Source organism: Podarcis vaucheri (assembly GCF_965113315.1).
Source record: "Podarcis vaucheri genome assembly, chromosome: Z".
NCBI lineage: Eukaryota > Metazoa > Chordata > Lepidosauria > Squamata > Lacertidae > Podarcis > Podarcis vaucheri.
Window position 1 is genome coordinate 9,970,423 of NC_138758.1, and position 20,559 is coordinate 9,990,981.

The window sequence follows — 20,559 nt, forward strand, 5'->3', positions numbered from 1 at the left end:
TGTTGTTGAACTACAACTCCCATCAGTCCTAGCAAGTGATGTCTGGATGGCCCCAGGCTTCCCTATACTGTACTTTCCTTGGAGCAAAGGCAGGCACTAAATGTAACAGACAGCATTGTCATGGAGAAAGCTGCTTATTTGCAGTGAGGGAGTCCAGTCCTTTGCAGCAGAAAGGGCTGGGGAATTGGGCTCAGAGTAGGTGCATCTTCCTAGGGCCTTCCCCATGACTTTCCTGGAAACCAGTTTGCAATGTTTCATGTTGTCTCCACCACAGCTAGATGAAGCTGCAAGCGAAAGGCAGAGCTGGCATTCTGGTTTAACCACAAAGTAGTGTTTGATCATCGAACAATTATTCAGTACATGGTAGTTTGGGTTTAGCTTCAAAAACTGAAACCGATGACCTCATCAGGGCTGGCTCCCAGCAAACGGAAAATCAATTTGTAGAGCTAAGGCCCGGCACAAGAGATAAGTGTACTGCAGGAGCAAAAAAACAGTGCTAGCTGTACCACTTGGAAACTTAAGAAAAAGAAGCCTATATTTAGCTGCTGTTATTTCTTTGCCTTTCATTCTCTGTGCCTAGATCCAAACCGCTGGAAATTTATGGAAGGGCGCTGCAGAGTGGTATGCAGTCGGCAGCGGAGGAGGAGGCAGATAAAAAGCACGCCCGTATCTTTCTGGAATGATTCATTGAAACTTTTGCCCTGCAAACATGCTCCAGTTCAGTTTTATTGCCTTTTTCTTGCCACCAGATAATTCAAGCTGTTTGTTTTTCCTAAGCAGGAGGAAGAGAGGAAATGAACCAAAGGGGCAACTTTTTACTTTGTTTTGTTTAAAAAAAGAGCAATTGTTTCCAAGATAAGAGCCAAAACAGACACCCGGATGGCACAGGACCCCTGTCATGGCTTTGTTGACATTACTTTTCAAGAGTGTGTGGGACTGTTGAGGGGTTTTAATTAACACCATTATTTTTATTGTAGCAATGGCACTGGGAAAGGGGCTGTTTAATCCTTTACCCCAGAGGTGGGCAGGACTAGAAGCAGAAGTGGGGAGAGCAATGAGTGACTAATTCTACCTTTGTGCAGTAGGCGAGTTTCTACACACACTCGCTCAACCCACTGCATCCTCCATCCATGGGCGTAGCCAGGTTGTTTTTTTTTGGGGGGGTTGGCTTTTATTAGGGGGAGAGAGGCCTTTTGTTGTGGGGGGCAGAACCTCAGTTTGCTATGTATTTTTGTTGATTTTTATTGCCCCCCCCCGGCTATGTCCATTCCTCCATTCATCCAAGCAAGCAAGAAACACTAGCTGTGTTTGCACCACTGTTTACTGTGAACTTGCTGCATTTCCAGTGCTGGGTTTTTAATCCAGGATCATGCAACATTACCCACAATGCAATAAGCATCCTGTACTTTTGCTATAAGTTACTACCGTTGGATGCATTTTTCCTTAACTCAGCTCCGCTCCAGTTGAAGTCCTTAAGCCGTTCATCGTTGGGGGTAAAGACATTCTTGCGCTGCCAACGCCCCCCTGATGTGTACACGCACACTGAAACCAATCTGACACTAATGAAGCTGTGCTGATGTGAACGGCAAGCGGGGGTGGCGGTGGCAGCAGGAAGCCTAAGGGGACATCGCAGGGCAGACGCAACTATGACATTGTGAATCGAGCAGAACAGAAGGCAAGAGGTGATGGTGGAGGGTGCCAAATTTTGGCCTTGCGGAGGGCGCCGTTGAAATTTGAAAGGCTGAAGTGTTTTCCCGCAGCAGTATGAACACACCCATTCAAAGGCACATTCCACCCAGGCAAAAACAGTGCAGATCTGAAGCAGGGCCATTGAGCGGTGTGGCCTGAATAAAAGGATGTGTTGCCCTGGGAAAGCTCCAAGGGCCCAATAGAGATGGAGGGCCACATTTGCTCCCTTGCCCAAGTTGGAGGTTCCTCTCCTGTCAATTTGCTATGTGTTGTTTTCCTGATTACCTTTATCAAAAGGTCTCCTCTCTAGGGAGGAGAACAGGCACTGTATGGATACCAGATTGCTGCTTCTCTCCCACACTCCACCCGCATTAACAGTTGGTATGGAATCAAAGAATTGTAGAGTTGGAAGGGACCACGAGTGTCAACTAGTCCAACCTATGACAATGTGGTTAAGAGGGTTGGGCTATGACCTGTGAGAGACCAGGGTTCAAATCCCCACTCGGTTATGAAGCTCCCTGGGTAACCTTGGGACATCTCTTAGCCTAGCCCACCTCTCAGGGTTGTGGTGGGCATGAAATGGAGAAGAGGAGAACCACGTGCTGCTCCGTGACCTCCTTGGAAGATAAAGGCATTATATAAATGCAATAAATAAAACAAGCAATGAAACAACGCAGGAATCTTTTGCCCAACATGGGGCTTGAACCCATTACCTTGAGATTAAAAAATATCATGTTGTACTGACTAAGCTAGGATTTCAATAAGGAAATTAGTGCAGGGGGGACAGTTGGAACAAGGACAACTTTCCAGGGGCCACGTGCCAGTACTGGACAGGGCCAGAGGCAAAAGATCAATGGTAGGTGGAGCTGGCACCAATAAGAGCCATTGACAGGCAGAGCCAACTAATTCTAGTTCAGCCCCCTGCTGAGTTGTACAAGGGGCAACACAGAGACAAAGAAGGAGAATTCACGTGTGGCACAATGGGTCAGTGCGTCCGGCTGTTATCCAGAAGGTTGGTGATTCGAGCCTACCTAGGGACAGCTATGGGCAGGATTCCTTCATTGCAGGGGGTTGGACTAGATGACCCTCAGGGTCCCTTCCAGCTGTACAGTTATATGATTCTAAGTGCCAACCCTTGGACTGGGTGTAAGGAAGAAGGCAGGCATGTGGGTCCTGGCATATAAAGCAGACTGAAGTTGTTGGGGATAGTGGCCCAATTGTCCTAATAGCCCAGCTCTGAGGAGTAGGAGGAAGCAGGCATCAGGGGATGAGGCCTGTGCACTGAACTTACAACAACCCTCTTCCACTCCCACCCCCCATAGCTTGAGCACTGCAAAGCCTTTTCTTTCTTTCTTTCTTTCTTTCTTTCTTTCTTTCTTTCTTTCTTTCTTTCTTTCTTTCTTTCTCTCTCTCTCTCTCTCTCTCTCTCTCTCTCTCTCTCTCTCTCTCTCTCTCACCTCCCCACACCCCAAAGATCCCTGCTGCTTGCCTAGAACAAAGCCAAGGAATAAAATCTGGCAAGGAATTCATGGTGACTTGAAGGGATAAGAATCCTAACCGCTTCTGCCTGTTGCAAGAATGACCATTTGCTGACAGTTGGAACTGCAGAGCCAGACAGTAGTTCTGAATGATGTCAGATTGGAAAAGTCCTCTGCTGTTCCTGTCTAGTCTTCGAAATGGCTTTTGTGGCCAGAGTGAAGTCAGTGACGATGACCGCATCCCAGCAAGCTGCCCCCCCCCTTCCCGTCTCTTCGCTGCCCAGGGTCTCCCCTCCCTCCCATCTACTCCCGCCTCTGCCCATGCAGAAGTTAAATAAGAGTTGATACATCTCTGTTGGGAGCTGGAGTTGCTTTTGCGGTTACGTGGTGCTCTGGAAAGTAGGTTACTGGGTCAGGAACAACAAGTTCTGACTGTTTGCCAGGCTGCCATTCCTCTCCTTCCTCTCCCTCCTCCCTTGATCATGTTTATGCTACTGTGACCTGTCGGGCTGAAATGGGTCTTTTTTTAAAAAACAACAACAACACAACACAAAAAACACACACCCCCATAAATGATTTTGGGCAGTGCTGTGAAAAGAAGATGAAGAAAGCCGAGGCATATCTGATTGAACTTGCCCTTTCTTTTGAAACTCGTGCCAAAATAAGTGCAGGATGTGTTTCTGCGCGGCTGCCTTGCAAAAGTAGTTTGGAATCTGATAACGGGGAGCTGAGCATCAGTGTTCAGTAAGTGAAAATGACTGCTTTTCCTTACTAGTGAGAGATCCAAATAATGGCAAGGTTTAAACCACAGAGTCTAGGACTTGCTGATCAGAAGGTTGGCGGTTCAAATCCCCGCGACGGGGTGAACTCCCATTGCTCAGTCCCTGCTCCTGCCAACCTAGCAGTTTGAAAGCACGTCAAAGTGCAAGTAGATAAACAGGTACCGCTCCAGCGGGAAGGTAAACGGTGTTTCCATGCGCTGCTCTGGTTTGCCAGAAGCGGCTTAGTCATGCTGGCCACATGACCCAGAAGCTGTACTCCGGCTCCCTCGGCCAACAAAGCAAGATGAGCACCGCAACCCCAGAGTCAGCCACAACTGGACCTAATGGTTAGGGGTCCCTTTACCTTTACCTTTATAGAATCAAAGGGAGAGTGTATATATCTATCCTATTAGCCTCTGGTGCAACCTTGGTGTTATTTTATTTATTATTATTTTTTGGTGTGTGTGTAAGGGGGGAGTTTGCATCTGGCAAAGTCAAACCTAATTAGGTCCATGTAAGACCTCCTCCATGTCAGTTTTAGAAGTAAAATGCTTTCCACCATACTTGGGACATCTTTTCTCTTTGTGTCCATGCACTTTAACATAAGGAAGCAACTCCTTTATGCCAAATCAGACTACACTGTTCTAAGTAGCTCAGCATCATCAATGGGGAGCCATGTCCCTCCAGATGTTGTTAAGAGTCCAACTCCCACTAGTCAAAGGCAGCTCAAGTTCAACCAATGGTAAGGGGCAATGGGAGTTGCCATCCCACAGGTTTGGAGGGCCACAAGTTCCCCATCCACAATATTGTACTGAGCACAATTCTCAACCCTCATCCCTGGTCTTTACTGACTGGCTGCAACACTCCAGGGTTGCATATATGAGCCCTTTGTTACCTAGTCTGGAGACACAAAGGATTGAATTTGTGACATTCTGCATGGAGATCATGTGCTGTGCCATTGAACTATGGCTGTCTCCATAGTCCTAGCTCTGTGAGTAGCAGAGAACAAACCCTATTCTATTTGAACAGTGCTACTCATTATGAGGAACGACTGATAAGCACTCTTTGAATATGGTTTTCCCTTAAGTTGTGAACCTACCTGGTAGTATGATTAAGCCCACATTTAATCAATTTTCAAACCAAAATCTGTAGCTTTGTCAAATGCTTTTCTGAAATCAAGATAAATTACCGGTATGTCCATGGCATTCCCACAATGCACTCAACTAGATTTAGAAAGGTACAACTCATCTGGAAGTTTGGGTTTTAGCACTCAGTCAATGAGATTGGTTTTATTTTTCCCGGGAGTCTTTTTTGTTTTAATTTAACTGAAATCAAAACAAAAGCGTTCCTCTTGAGTCAAAGGGTGTTATTTTGTTCCTGCAGCTAGATTCTCTGAGCTCATAAATCTTTGGCATAAAAGTTGGCCAACTTAAAATCTGCTCATTGACCTTGACCTGATGTTTGGAAAGTTTCTGAAATCTTGTTTTGGAAGAATTCCTGATTTGCAGCCAAAGTGTGCTTGTGTGGCTTTGCTTTCAGAATTAGTGGTTTATTTCAGGGAGAGCAGCCTTTCGCTTTTTTTAAACACACACACACACACACACACACACACACTATAATTAGATTTTTAAAAAGATGCCTTCTGGACATTTCCTTTCACACCTTTCTTCTTCAGTTGCCTTGTATGTCCCCAGGCTCTATTATTTTTTTGCTACAATAGATAACAATACCTGCTCCATTATGTGTTACAGAACACCAAAGGCCTGCTTCATATAGATGGGCAAGGAACTTTCTATGGGCGTTTGAGCTGCAAAGCTGCTTGTTTTCTCCTTAGGTAACTCTATCCTCCAGGGCAGCAGCAGGCTTTAAATGAAAAAGGACATGATGTCCTTTCAAATGTAAATTACCTGTGTTTGTGTTTTAGAATTTAAAAAAGGAGGGGGGAATAACCCACTTGGCACTCAAGGAAGGTACTCCAGATACCCTGCCAGCAGGAGAGTGCAATCTCCTTCTCCTGTAATTAGGACTGTTAATTTCCCTTTGGGTTGACATACATTGACTGTGTGTGCTGGAGTGTTTGTTGTGACTGAGGCTGTGTTCACACTTTACCGTTGGTAGCACAAAGCAGGTCTCCCAGTATAGAATTGTGCACGGTTGTCCTCAGGATGCTGTTTTTATCCAGATTGATTCTAGAGGCTGCTGGGTGTGGGTACTTGATAACCCTCTTGAAAACCCTCCCCTTAGTTAGGTCTCCTCCCCACACATGCCCCAGGTGAGTGAACAAGGAAGTGGAGATATTGGTATACACCCACCCACAATGTGGCTGGGCAGATACTGTAACACGCAGTTCAGCTGCATGCAAACCCAACAGCTGTGAATTAGAGCCCTGGCATCTCCTGGCCACTGATGAGGGCATCTGGAGAAGGCCTTCCAACCATGCTCTTGGCTTCTGGGCAGGTTCATGCAGGAGCTGGCCATCCTTCAGGTACCGCCAGAGCGGTACCTATTTATCTACTTGCACTTTGACGTGCTTTCAAACTGATAGGTGAGCAGGAGCAGGGACCGAGCAACGGGAGCTCACCCCCCACGGGGATTCGAACCGCTGACCTTCTGATCGGCAAGCCTTAAACCACAGCGCCACCCGTGTCCAGACATGACTTACTTAGAGCACATTAATTTCAGTGGCTCTACTTAGATCAGAACTTATTTGGATCACACACACACACACACACACACACACACACTAAAAATAATCTACATAGCTTACAAAGCAAGCAAATGTTTAAAATACAAAACACCACAATTAAAACACCAACAAATAATGAGAGGGAGCCAATGTAACATGAGGCCACTGGCAGAGGAAGGGGGGTGGGAGCACCCCACCCCTGGCAGCGCGATCCCGGTGGGGTGCCATCACAGCTGTCCCCCCCTGCCTGCGCTGGTTGCCACACCCCTGCAGGCAGCATGCCACGCCCACGCCTGCTCTCCATCACGCCTCTCCCCAACCCCCGTTGCCATAGCATGAAGCTCTGCCACTGCATGAGGCGATGTCTGCTCACCTAGCAGGGCTTCTCCTTGCTTGCCCTGCTTCAGTCTCTGCTGCCCCCACCTCCAGTCTGCTCCAGATGGCTGGGGGCAATCTCTTGCACAAGCAGGGAGTGGGCAGAATCATTAGCACTAGCAAATAATTATCATCATTATATTCAGTGCAATTTTTCTAGAAAAAAGAGGTGCCGGAACTCGCCATGAACACCTCCCTTGTTCTCTTAGAATGGCAATGGCACCCTCCTGAGCGGTGCAGGAACTGAGTTCCAGCAAGTTCCAGCTGGGGGGAGAGTCCTGATTATATTAGAGAATTGGTGTGCTGGACTTAGGCAGATCACTGTGGCTGGAAAAGAAACTGACACGCAATCTGATGCATAATCTGCAAGAGGCACTAGGGCTGCATCAGATTTTTAGTCAAAATTGTTCTGCTTCGTCTGGTTTACCAAGCAACATGGACTTTGGCCTTACAGCTGACCCCAGCATTTCAAAGGCTTTGGGAGAGGGCACGAGGTGACGTCTTCACATATATTTATTGGTTCGTCTTGCAGGATCTGTGGAGGCGGCGGGAGTGAGCTCTCATGTGATTGAGCCCTCAAGATTCAGTCCTGAGGATCCATACTTCAAGGATTTCTTGACATCTTCCATTGCTTAGGTTGGATGGTCTAACTAGAACACTTTCACTCCATTGCTTGCTGCTTCCTGCTGTTATTTTGTTTCAGGGTTTGCTTATGTTTCTGTATGCTGACTTAATAACTGCCAGTATTTACATTTATTTATGTGTCTCATAATTATAATCATTTTCAGGAATATTCCACTGACACTAGCAGAAGCTCAAAAGCTGCAGCTATAATCTATCTTCAGCAATTTGGGATGGCTTTCTGTTATTTTATATAACTGTGTTAAATCCCCTTCAGAGAAACGTTCACCTCCTACGCAGCAAGAGGGGCAGAGCTTAAGTGACGGACAGTTTTTTAACGCAATGGGGAATTGTGGGGGTTTTTTAAGGCACAAACACTTGCAGCAAAATGGTGGGGGTTAAATGGATCCAGTTGAGGCCATTGTTATATACTTTGAAGACAATTTGCATGTTACAAAATCAGGAAGAATTTGTCTCCTCCCTTCTTTCCATACCAAAATTTTGCCAGGAATGTATGTGCTGTGCTAACTCGAATACTCAAAACTTCCTATTTCCTCTTCAAACATAGCCTGATCATTACCCAGGTGTATCTGTGTAACTATATGGAAATATCACTCCAATTTTTGCATTCTACTGATTACCTAGTCATCGAGGATGTCCCTTGGATAATTGGGCACTGATGTGCTACAATCCCTGAACACCAGAACTACAAGGTCATTTAATGCACTAGTTTGATTCTGACATTACAGAATAACAACATATGGTATTAATACAAAAAACAATAATGACGAAATTAAATACTGGATATACGGTAAGTAGGAAGGCGATGTTTGGATCTAATGGTTACAGCAGGAAGAGTATGATGGACTTAATCAAAATTATTCACATTTCTTTTTATTTCTGTTTGTTACATTGTATATAGGCATATTAAATTATATTTAGGCAGCTACGATTAATTGAACTCGAACATAGATTTGAGTAGTTTGTAAACTTAAATGCTACCTTTTTCCTTTATGGGAAATTCTTTGCTATTTGTATATTCTTTCTTCTTATTATTATTTTTGTTTATAAACTCAATAAAGATAAAAAAAAATTAAAAATGCACTAGTTTGACATTGAAAGGAGCCACTTATTCACACAGCAGTAATTAACTGGTTTAGGATTGGGATGCGGGTGGCGCTGTGGGTTAAACCACAGAGCCTAGGACTTGCTGATCAGAAGGTTGGCGGTTCGAGTCCCCGTGATGGGGTGAGCTCCCGTTGCTCGGTCCCAGCTCCTGCCAACCTAGTAGTTCAGAAGCATGTCAAAGTGCAAGTAGATAAATAGGTACCACTCCGGCGGGAAGGTAAACGGTGTTTCCGTGCGCTGCTCTGGTTCGCCAGAAGCAGCTTAGTCATGCTGGTCACAAGACCCGGAAGCTGTACACTGGCTCCCTCGGCCAATAATGCGAGATGAGTGCCGCAACCCCAGAGTCGTCCGCGACTAGACCTAACGTCACGGGTACCTTTACCTTTACCTTTACCTTTTAAGTCATGTCTACTAATTTCAATGGGTCTGTTCCAAGTAGGGTTAGCACTGGATACTTGCTAATAATAATGTAGTGTGACTGTTTTCTTGCTTTGCCTCACTTCTCCCAGGGAAACGGGGTCCCCTGAGCCTCAGAACATTGGACCTGCAACTCTGCTTGGGAATCAGCAGATACACAGGTTTATTAGAAAGGCGATAGCCTAATTCCAATTCCACCAGACTCAAGTGCATTTTTAATTACATTACCACAAAGGTGCAGAAGTCTGTATGAGACAAGCCTCTTGAAGATTACAGCTCACCACTGAGACTGGATGCTTTTAAATGCTCCTGCAATATGCTCACACATTTTTTCATGCAAAAGAGAGAGAGGTCAGCAGGATTCCTGCCTGGAGCATCTACTGATACCAGTTTTCTCAAGTTGCATTAGGCACTGCGGAATATTGCTCTCTCTTTCTCCCTCCCTCCCACCCCCCTTCTGTGATGAGGTTTTCTTGCTAACATTTATGTCGGTTCTAAAGAAAAGAATTCCACATTCTAACTAGGCTCCCACATAGGAAATGTGTCAGGTTACTAAGCGTAAGAGGCTTTAGTCTAGGCAGGGAGGGAGAAGAAAATGTGTTGCTCCCTTAAGGAAGAATAAAATAAAAAAGAGGTCAGTGTGACTAGAGTAAAAGCGTGTCATTTAAATAGGAAAGCAAGAGAGCAAAGGAAGCAGAATAGCTGAGGAAATGTTGCTCGCATAATTCCATAAAACTAACCTAGGGCATCTCAGAGGACCAATGATTGAGCCAGGAAGTGATGGCATACCCCACCCCAGTATGTTGGTGGAACAGAATTGTTCTGATGATTTTGTGTGGGGATGGCTGGACCAGGACTGGGGATCCTGTGGCACCCCATATGTTGCTGGACTCCAGTTCTCACCAGCTTCAGCCAAATGGTTAGGGAAAATGGGAGTTAGAATCATAGAACTGTAGAGTTGGATGGGACCACGGCAGTCATCTGGTTCAACCCTCTTCAAGGCAGTAATATTTTTGCCCAACTCGGGGCTTGAACCCACAACCTTGAGATTAAGAGTCCCATGCTCTACTGACTGAGCTAAGACCACAGGGTTCCCAATGAATAAACCAAGTTGGTATTTTGTGCCAAAACATGCAGAATTCTACAAGATACAGAACATAAACTTTGCATACGTGACGAATAATCCTTCTGTGCTGTTCGAGCTTGTCATGGAAGCATAGAGCCTGAGGGGCACATTCCATTGTGAGCAACCTTCCAGCAGCCACATGCCACCGGTGGGCAGGGACAGAGGTTAAAAAACAGGGCGGAGCAAAGTCTGCACTTTTTAAAACCTTTGCACAGTAGGCTGTTTTCTGCACATACTCTCTCACCTTGCTCCCATGTTTCACCCAGTGACATATTCCAGCCAGGCAAAAGCACTCAAGGAGAGTGCAAAGTGAGGGGAATGTCCTGGGGAGAAGAGGGTACAGTATGTGGAACCACCCAGTCAGCATGAAAGGGAAATTTATGGCTACTGAGTCTTCTCTCCCTTTGTGCCGATTGGAGCTATTCACAGTGAAATAAGGTGACTCATCCCCTTGGGATTGGCTCCTAGCCCATGTTGGCAGTGCTGTTTTTGCCAATCTCCCATAAAAAACAACAACTTAAAAACGCCCTTTTTGTGATTTTGCCCCCCAAAAAATTCAACAACTTTTCATTCTGTATTTCCATTGTTTGAAATATGGCAACCCTACATCAAGGGACGCAGGTGGTGCTGTGGCCTCTGAGCTCTCTCTCTCTCTCTCTCTCTCTCTCTCTCTCTCTCTCTCTCTAAATAATATTTTAATAGGTTTTAACAGTAGAAAAATTTAGAAAAAACAAAAAACAAGAGCAAAACAGATACAAAATACAAGAGTACAAAAATACAAAATACAAAAATACAAACATTAAACACAAAAAAGAAAACACATATAAAAGAAAAACAAAATTTCCCTCTTTCTTAATCTCTCCACTTTAGTTAACTTATTTTCCTGACTTCCTCACGTCTCCCATTTTTGTATCCCTTTTAAATTTGGTTCAGCAAATTCATATTCTATTAGTTTATCTATTATTAATCCCCTCATACTTTTTGCCTTGTTGCTAGAGCCCCTTCAGTTCATTTCAATGTCATCAACATTCAAAAATTTTACAATGTTTCTGCAAATAAATTTTAAATTTCCTCCAGTCTTCTTCCACCGACTCTTCTCCCTGGTTTGGCCTCTGAGCTCTGAGCCTTTTGGGCTTGCTGATCAGAAGGTTGGTGGTCCAAATCCCTGTGATGGGGTGAGCTCCCGTTGTTTGGTCCCAACTCCAGCCAACCTAGCAGTTTGAAAGCACACCAGTGCAAATCTATAAATAGGTACCGCTCCGGCGGGAAGGTAAACAGCGTTTCCGTGCGCTGCTCTGGTTTGCCAGAAGCGGCTTAGGCATGCTGGCCACATGACCCGGAAAAAACTGTCTGTGGACAAATGCCAACTCCCTCGGCCTGTAAAGTGAGATGAGCGCCACAACCCCAGAATTGTCTGCGACTGGACTTAACTGCCAGGGGTCCCTTACCTTACATCAAGGGACAATTTTCCTGCATCCCCCAAAACTAAGAATTTAGGAACATTGAAAACACAAGGTGCTTCAGTTACCAGAGAATAGTATGTACATTTTCTTATGTACAATGGAACATCAAGGAAAACACAACTGAAGTCATTCAAAAATAAGATATTGGAGCTCTCCAAATCATTAGCCTATATACATGCACAGAAAACAGTAGATCTAACTGAAAGGCAGCACATTGAGACCTGCATTCATCATTGTAATACAATTACTACTACTACTATTACTATATAAGATTAAAACCTTAGAAAGGGGCATGGCTATAACTACCACGAAGGGACATGTGCTTCTGAATTTGCCACCACATTACTTTCGTTAACAAGCAACAGATCTCTGGATTCTTTTGCAGAAGCCTTGACTCTTAGTGGTATGAGAGCATGCTAAATGTATTTTGTGTGGATGACACCCAAGATTTTGATTCTGGGACTGTCTGCATGCAAAGTTCAGGCCTCTCCCTTATGTTCATCCCTAGCAAAGTTGCGACTGATAGAGGTGTTGTTGTGATTTTATAAGCAAGCAACTCGGCCACTTTCTGTAGGTGTGATAGACTTCTCAGCCATTTAGACCAGCTTGCCTGGGGCGTCTGCTTCCTCCTAATAAGCCTGACACCATGTTTAGTTGCCTCAACGTCAGTGCTGTAAAACTGAATGACTGTGAATCGGGAACATTTGCTACGCTCTCCACAATCCCAGTGGGTCGTTAGCTTTTTCTTTCTTTCCCCTCCAAAGATCTTAATTAAAGACTGCTTCCTGTTAATTCTCTCTAGCAGCCTATTAGAGCACCCTGGAGTTTAACTGTGCTCTGCTGTCAGTGTTTAGAAGTGGGGCAGTGCTTTCTTCATCAATATAGTTATGTGCATGAATTACTGCTTTGATCTGCGTGTGGGCTGTGTTTTCTTGGAATCTAGTCATGATCCACATATAGGGATTTGGGTGCACTGATGTGAAACCATTCAAGTTTTATACAGTTCAATAAGTTTGGGGTCTTTTCTTAATGTGGATCTGCTTTAGAAAAGAGCAGCTTCCAGGCTGTCCAATTCTACCACTGACCAATCACTGCTCTTCTGTTGTAAGTGGCATGTGGAATTGAAATGGACATGGGTGGCACTGTGGTGTAAACCACTGAGCCTCTTGGGCTTGCCGATCAGAAGGTCAGCAGTTTGAATCCCTGCAACGGGGTGAGCTCCCGTTGCTCGGTCCCTGCTCCTGCCAACCTAGCAGTTCAAAAGCACCCCAAAAAGTGCAAGTAGATAAATAGGTACTGCTCCAGCGGGAAGGTAAACGGCGTTTCCATGCGCTGCTCTGGTTTGCCAGAAGTGGCTTAGTCATGCTGGCCACATGACCCAGAAGCTGTATGCCACCTCCCTCAGCCAGTAAAGCCAGATGAGCACCGCAACCCCAGAGTTGTCTGCAACTGGACCTAACGGTCACGGGTCCCTTGACCTTTACCGTAAGATAAGTTTTTATGTATGGATATTCCTTGGGCTCCACCATATGACTTGTTTATTGAGTATTCATTATGATTTGTTTAGGTTAGATTATGCACTGCTTGATTAGGAATGGCTTAGAAAGTGATTCCCATTTAGTGCTGTGCTTACCTAATTCACACATTATGAAAACATCTGAGACCTGAAACACAGCCATCCTTCAAAATCCGCTCTTCTGCGAATGTTGCAGTGCAGTTTTCCAGTCAAGTAATCCATAACAAAAAAACACATGTACAAATGTGCATGTAGAAAGTGCATTATACAAATGACATAAACCAAACAATTAAATAAAATAACTTTTAGAGCCCTCTCCTCTTCAAACTGCTATTTATTGCTTTGATGTTTGGTTCATGTTAAAATGAATCTGCTGCTTTCTCCACCAAAATAGAAGAATGTCAAAGTAGCATACAACAAAATTTAAAATTACAATAACAGAAAATGACCAAAATAAAATAATGCGGTTAAATAATGAAAATATCTGAGCAACGGGGGGAAAATGTGAATAAAACCACAGGCAGTGTGGTGAAAGTGCTTAAGAGTGTCAGGCTCAAAACATGAGAGACAGAGATTCAAAGCAAAAATGTTGTGTGAATCAGCCCTTGGACTGCATATCATCCATTGTTTAGTAAGCTCTAGGGATCAAACGTTCCTATCCCTGGAGCTCTTTGCCTTTGATCTTCAGGGGCCAAAATGTCTAATGCCAAAACTGCAACCTACATAAACCAGACTGGCTTATATCGCACACTGAAAACATCTTTAACTTTTATGAACACCATTTGAACGTTTAGGAAGCTGCTTTACACAGAGTCAGACCATTGCTACATCTAGCTCAGTACTGCATGCCCTGACTGGCAGTAGCTTTCCAGGGTTTCAGACAGAAAGTATTTTCCCAAGCTCTACCTGGAGATGCTGGGGATTGAACCTTCTGCACCCAAAGCAGCCCCCCACCCTTTGGTTCTGTCAGCTTTATGATTACTTGCAAATCTCTCATTTTGGAGGAGCTTAGCACATCCTTTTCAAAAACAGCATGTGCAATTTCTCCTCCTGCATCTGCTGTGAAAGAGCTTTCAAGTGTTCTGTAGTTGGGTTGCCACCTCCTCTCACTGCCAAAATGCAGAGGTGATAATGATGTAGGTCATTGTGGCCTTCCTGACCTACATATGTCAATGCTCTTCTGGGGCGTTACTCACAGTTACAGATGTAGAACAGACTGAATGCTGTTCTACATCTGGACCTATTATCAGTTAATGAAAAGTCTATTTGTGTATTACCAGGTTATATAAAATAGAGAGCCTGTGAAATACAAAAGTATATTCGCTTGTTTCACTCTTCACCACAGTACTGGACTGAATTTTCCATTCAACAGCATTCCATTTTAAACCAATTTCCATCCAGAAAAGAAGGGGTTCCCCCTTCTTACACAGACACAGTATCTATCCCAAGATCTGGCCTGAGGCAGATGATGTAGAAAGTTTGCTGAACCAAAGCAGGTTTGGTTCTGGTTCTGTCTGGAAGGTAGATCGCTGGATAACTCCTATGGATGCTGCCCTCAAGTTCATAAAAGAAAGAGAGAGAGAGAGAGAGAGAGAGAGAGAGAGAGAGAGAGAGGATACAATTTTCTCTATTTTTGATATTCAATTGATAAATTCCAATGATTATATCGCCAAAGTGGCACCACCCACATAGTAGGAGAAGGTATCAGCTACCTCGTGGAAGCTTCAAGGTTTGCAGAAGTACAAACAAATATTTCAAACGTTCCCACCCATGGCCATAACACAGCCCAATGGAGAAGCTATGGAATGCTGAGTGACTATCAAGAGTGGGGCTGGAATAGAAAAATGGGTGAAGAGGAATGGAGTGGCTGGTATCTTGGACACTTGGTGCTTCACACTGCAACATTTTTTTATAGACCTGTGTTATAGACCTGCCTTTCTAAAACCAGTAGAACCAACAATGGGAGGAACATGCCCCCCACCCATTCACAACAAAATGGAAGTGGAAACAGAGTTCACCCCTGACACAAAATAAGGCATGCTTAGAAGTAGGGAAAATATAGCAGGCATCCTATTTTGATCAGGGAAAATGCATTGTACCAAAACACCAATAGGTCCTCCACTGCACAATCATGAACAATATTAAGTTTGGGTTGTAGTCTATATTTCCCATTCAAAAAGCTGAGAGGAAAACAGTGGTGATTTTAAACATTGGCAGACGTTTGAGTAGAGTGAGCAGGAAGGAACATTGGTGGAGGAAGGAAGTGGCAGGTTTGAGTACAGTGAGAAGGGAGTTTGGAAAAAACTGTTGTGATGGCTTTCTGGTGTTAGTTTCTGTGATGTCATCCTTTACTAGCAATCCCTTAGTTCTAGTTACAGGTAGGTAGCCATGTTGGTCTGCCATAGTCGAAACAAAATAAAAAAAATCCTTCCAGTAGCACCTTAGAGACCAACTAAGTTTGTTATTGGTATGGGATGAAGTGTGTATGCACACGAAAGCTCATACCAATAACAAACTTACTGTATTTTTCACTCTATAGGATGCACCTTTCCCCCTCCAAAAATTAAGGGGAAATGTGTGTGCGTCCTCTGGAGCGAATGCCTCCGAAGCGCAGAGGGAGCGCTCCCAGTCCCACCAGGAGCTGCTGGGGACTGAACCTGATGCCTTCTGCCTGCTAAGCAGTTGTTCTACCACTGAGCTATGGCCCTAGCTCACAATATTGCTGTCAGGATAAAATGGAGAAGGTGGAGGCTGAAGTGTGTATGCTCTGTGGAGGAAAGGTGGGATAGAAGCATAAGAAGGAATAAAGTGTCTAAACTAGCCTATAAGTGAATAAACTACAGTATATTTTTAACTTACTCTCCTAACAATTTGTATATAAATTATAAAAGTGGTATATAAATTTTGTTAAATAAAAAAGAGGAAATGTTCAGACTTTCAAACGGTATGTTATGCCTGAGCCTTCACTGCTGAAACTCCCAACAGCATTTTCATGCTCACAAACACCTGATGAAGGAACCATTGTGACATAACCTGTTCAAGCAGAGTGAAGGGGCAACAGGTTGTCAACAGTGGCAGTAGTTGGGGGCTCCCATCTATTAAAAAGCCACAGAAAGTCTTTTCATACTGCCTGAGGAATTAATCCCTTATTTAACGTTCATAATTGCTGGATCGATTTAACAGGACTGGAGCTAACATTTGCTTGGATTTGGCACCATTGCTAGGGAACTGCCTGCTGCGTCCTCCACTTTGAAGTTACCCTGGTCTTTGGGCCTCCAGCACCTTCTTCAGCATGTCCAACCCATCTAAGAGGCATATGATACTGGTGTTCTACTGGGTTAGGAAGAAGCCCCTGACAGAGAAGCCGTGCTCCACCATCTCGGCCAGACCTTCTGCCTCTGCACTGGCTTGCAACACTCCTCACATTTCACCCTACTTCACGAGGAGCAAGACACAACCCGCTCCGCTCAGGAGGTCCAGCAGGCACAAGGTGCTGCGATTGCAGAATCTCACCGACCCCAAGTTTTTAAGATCTGTCATTGGCAGCGTTGGCCAGAAGAGAGCCCGCAGGCGTGGCAAGCAAAAGAAGACTCCAGCGGGAACAGGAAAAGGGGTGAGGGCTAGGCTAGAGGCAAGAAGGCTCCCAAGCTATTTGCGGGGTGGGATTGCTTTGGAAGATGCCTTCTCACCATCTCTACCCTTGAACCACGTAAGGACATAAGAAGTCCCTGCTGGATGAGGCCACATTGGCCTGTCTAGTCCAGCATCCTGTTCTCACAGTGGCCAACCGGAGGCCTGTGGAAACAAGAGCATTCTGTATTCCCTTCCTGCATCTTCCAGCAACTACTGTTCACAAACGTTACTGCCACTGACTGTGGAGGTAGAGCATAGCCATCGTTCCTAGTGGCCATTGATAGCCTTTCCTGCATAAAACCATCCAAGTTGGTGGCCGTCACAGCTTTCTGTGGGATTGAGCTTCCAGAGGGGTAGCTGAGCATGCCTGCTGCAGGAAAAACAGGCATTAAAAGCACATTTCTCCCAAAGAATCCTGGGAATTGCAGTTTGTAAAGGGTGCTACAAATTGTAGCTATGCGGTAGAAGGGTAATCCACAGTTCCTAGGATTCTTACAGGAGAGAAGCAATAATGCTTTTAATGTATGGTGGGTACACAGCCACAAATTAGCTCCACCAGCTCTGTAATACTAGAGCAAAGATTATAATGCATATTGTTGTTGTTGTACTTTTATAAATATTATACAGTGGTGCCCCGCAAGACGAATGCCTCGCAAGACGGAAAACCCGCTAGACGAAAGGGTTTTCTGTTTTGGAGGTGCTTCGCAAAACGAATTTCCTATGGGCTTGCTTCTCAAGACGAAAATGTCTTGCGAGTTCCTGCGGGGTTTTTTTCCTTTTTCCCGAGCCGCTAAGCCGCTTATCAGCTGATCCTAAACTGCTAAGCCTCTTAACAGCTGATCCCCTAAGCCGCTTATCAGCTGATCCCCTAAGCCGCTTAACAGCTGATGCGCTAAGCCGCTAAGCTGCTTATCATCTGATCCGCTAAGCCGCTAATAGCGCTAATCCGCTAATCCGCTAATGGGCTTGCTTCGCAAGACAAAAAAACCGCAAGACGAAGAGACTCGCAGAACGGATTATTTTCGTCTTGCGAGGCACCACTGTAAAACCCATTCCTGCAAGCCATGTAGTCTGGAATAAACTCAGTCACCCCTCCCATCATTAATTGTTTCTACTAGGTGGGGAGGGGTGCTGGATCTGCTTCCCTGCCTTGAAGAAAGGCGCAGGTCAGATGTGTGCCCAGACCTGGCCACGCTTCGCAAGAGAGGTGTGTTGGTTCAAGGTGGCCACGCTGCCTGCAACTTGCACTCCTTCCTGACGTGTCTTCCCCAAACCCCTTCTTCCAGAGGCTGTGTTAAAGTTTTCCATCACGTGGAACACAAACTCGTGGAACTACCTCGAGGCTCAGGCAGTGGTGGAAACCCTCCTCAAGCATGAGACGCCAGAGAGCCTCTTGCAATACGAAGGGATCAAAGCAGCTGTGGAGTCTCTCCTACCGTACACGGCACTTCCAGAGGCTGGGCCGGTTACTGCAGGCCTCCATGTTCCTTGATTTCATGTGACAAAACATGAACTTGCCTGACGCCGCCAAGTGGGACAAGGAGATGGACACGGGATGAGCTTTCTTTCTTTCTTTCTTATTAATTTTATTGAGTACAAATTAGAAAAAAATACAAATATAGAAAAAAAGGAAAATACATGTAACCAATAAAAAACTAGAAAACATTTTACCTCTTCTGATATTTACAATTATTTGCACCTCTACAAAACAATATTCACAATAAAGAAAAGAAATGAAAGGTAAAATATAAAAGAAAAGAAGAAGAAGATAAAGAAAAGGAAGAAATAAGATCAAGAATGTGAATTTTAAAAGTAGATAAGTATTCACTATACACAGCCATTTCCAATCTATATTTATGTTCAGTTATGTATTTTCATCATATCCTTATCTATCTTAATTAAAATATTTTTAAAAGACTTCCACTGTTTACCTCACGTGTTTTTGGTAGCCCATTTGTCAAAACCTTAGTGTTTCTTCACCCCTGCTTTACTCAAACCTCTGCTGCTGTTAAAAACTGTGGGAGATAAGCAGTCCAATCTAACAATGCATGTTCTTGCTAGTTACATGTGGAAGGGTTAACACCATAGAGATGTATCGCTGATAGGCAAATTCAGACCATAGAAATGAAATTGGTAGAGAAGGCTCTGTGTGATGTCCTTTCCCCTCTGCTTCTGAGAGGGAAGAAGCAAAAGAAGTATTTCCTGTTCCTTCCTTTTATCTCTCTCTTTTCAACCAGCCATAGAAACGAATGTCTGTCCACTTGCTCCAGTAACATCAGGCACATGCCTGAAATGGTTTTTGCTGTAAATGCAAGTATTTTTCCTGCACTTATTTGTACTGCTGTTGCTGCTAAGGACAAATACTTGGCTGTAAGCAAACTATATGTTTGAACTTACTTTTCAGTCTGTAGCCTGTTTCTTTGATAAACAGGCTAAAAAAAGGGGGAGATCAGCCTTAATGGCTAATTCCTATGCCTTCAATTGATAGTAGTAGTAGTAGTAGTAGTAGTAGTAGTAGTAAATAATAATAATAATAATAATTTATTTATACCCCGCCCATCTGGCTGGGTTTCCCCAGCCACTCTGGACAGCTTCCAACAGAATATTAAAATACAATCGTCTATTAAACATTAAAAGCTTCCCGAAATTAAACTGCAGAAGATGGAATTTAAACTCTGCTTGGCCCCACGTTTTAAAAACTGGTCCTTTTGTCTGTTCACCCACACATGTGCGTCTGTGAAGGAATAAAACATAGTTAATTATATTTCCTCACCTACCTAATAAAGCCCATACAAACCAAACACTTCTGTCCTCTCAGTGTTTCTCCTTTCTTGCTGCACTCATATGTCTCCCTCTTCCATTCCTCAGTTGCCTTGTATGAGAGAGATAAAGGATGCTGAAGCCTCAAATATTATACAGTACCTTCACAGAATGTATTTCACTCCTGGCACCATGTGTTGTTTTCAATATGGAGTTCCAGATTCAGTGTAGTGATTCAGAAGAGATATTTTACTAACAAGCAACACCCATATATGTGTAACATCCATCAACTGAACAAGCTGACAGGCTTGCTGTTAAAGATTCTATTCATCTTAAAGATGCAGCAACATATATCAGCATGGGGTGTTAAAGAAAACTGCAGAATAGAAGAGAGGGCGAGGCATGGAAAATCGGGGTACCCTGTGTGCAAAGGACAGCTGAGAAAGGTAAAGAGTAGGGGACAAGGTAAAGGGGGTGAAGGTGAAAACAAGAGGTGCAAAGTGGGTTACAAAAAGGACTAAATAGTTTGGGGTGAAAAATGAAAGCAAGGGCATAAGAGGGTCTGGAGAATAGGAAGGGACTGTGGCTTCATAACTGGACAAAATATGAAAAATGAGTTTAGCAGTTGTGATGTGTGGGAGGAGGAGGATGCAGGAGGTTACCATAGGGGTGCTTTGTAGTGAATGGAGGGTTGCACAGAAGAAAGAAAAAGGAGGCACAGACACTGGGGTGAAAGTGGAAACAAGAGTGGCAAGTGAGGCCGCTGAACAGACTAGAGAGGCAGCTTCAGAAATGTGGTTGGGAAGGTGGCAAGGAGTTGCACAGAGTAGGAAGTAAAAGTTCTAAGGCAGAACTTTCCAAACTCTGTGTCACAACACATTAGTGTGTCGGCTGCAGTGTGTAGGT

The 20,559-nt window shown here is 44.4% G+C and overlaps 1 long non-coding RNA gene across 1 annotated transcript; it reads right to left on the reverse strand.

The window, feature by feature from the left end:
• Positions 1-13,576: 13,576 nt before the first annotated feature.
• On the reverse strand, positions 13,577-19,757 carry LOC309523507. Its single transcript, XR_014215424.1, has 2 exons — positions 19,671-19,757; positions 13,577-14,809 (listed from the first exon to the last, which is right to left on the reverse strand). It is a non-coding gene; the product is annotated as an uncharacterized lncRNA (long non-coding RNA).
• Positions 19,758-20,559: the final 802 nt, after the last annotated feature.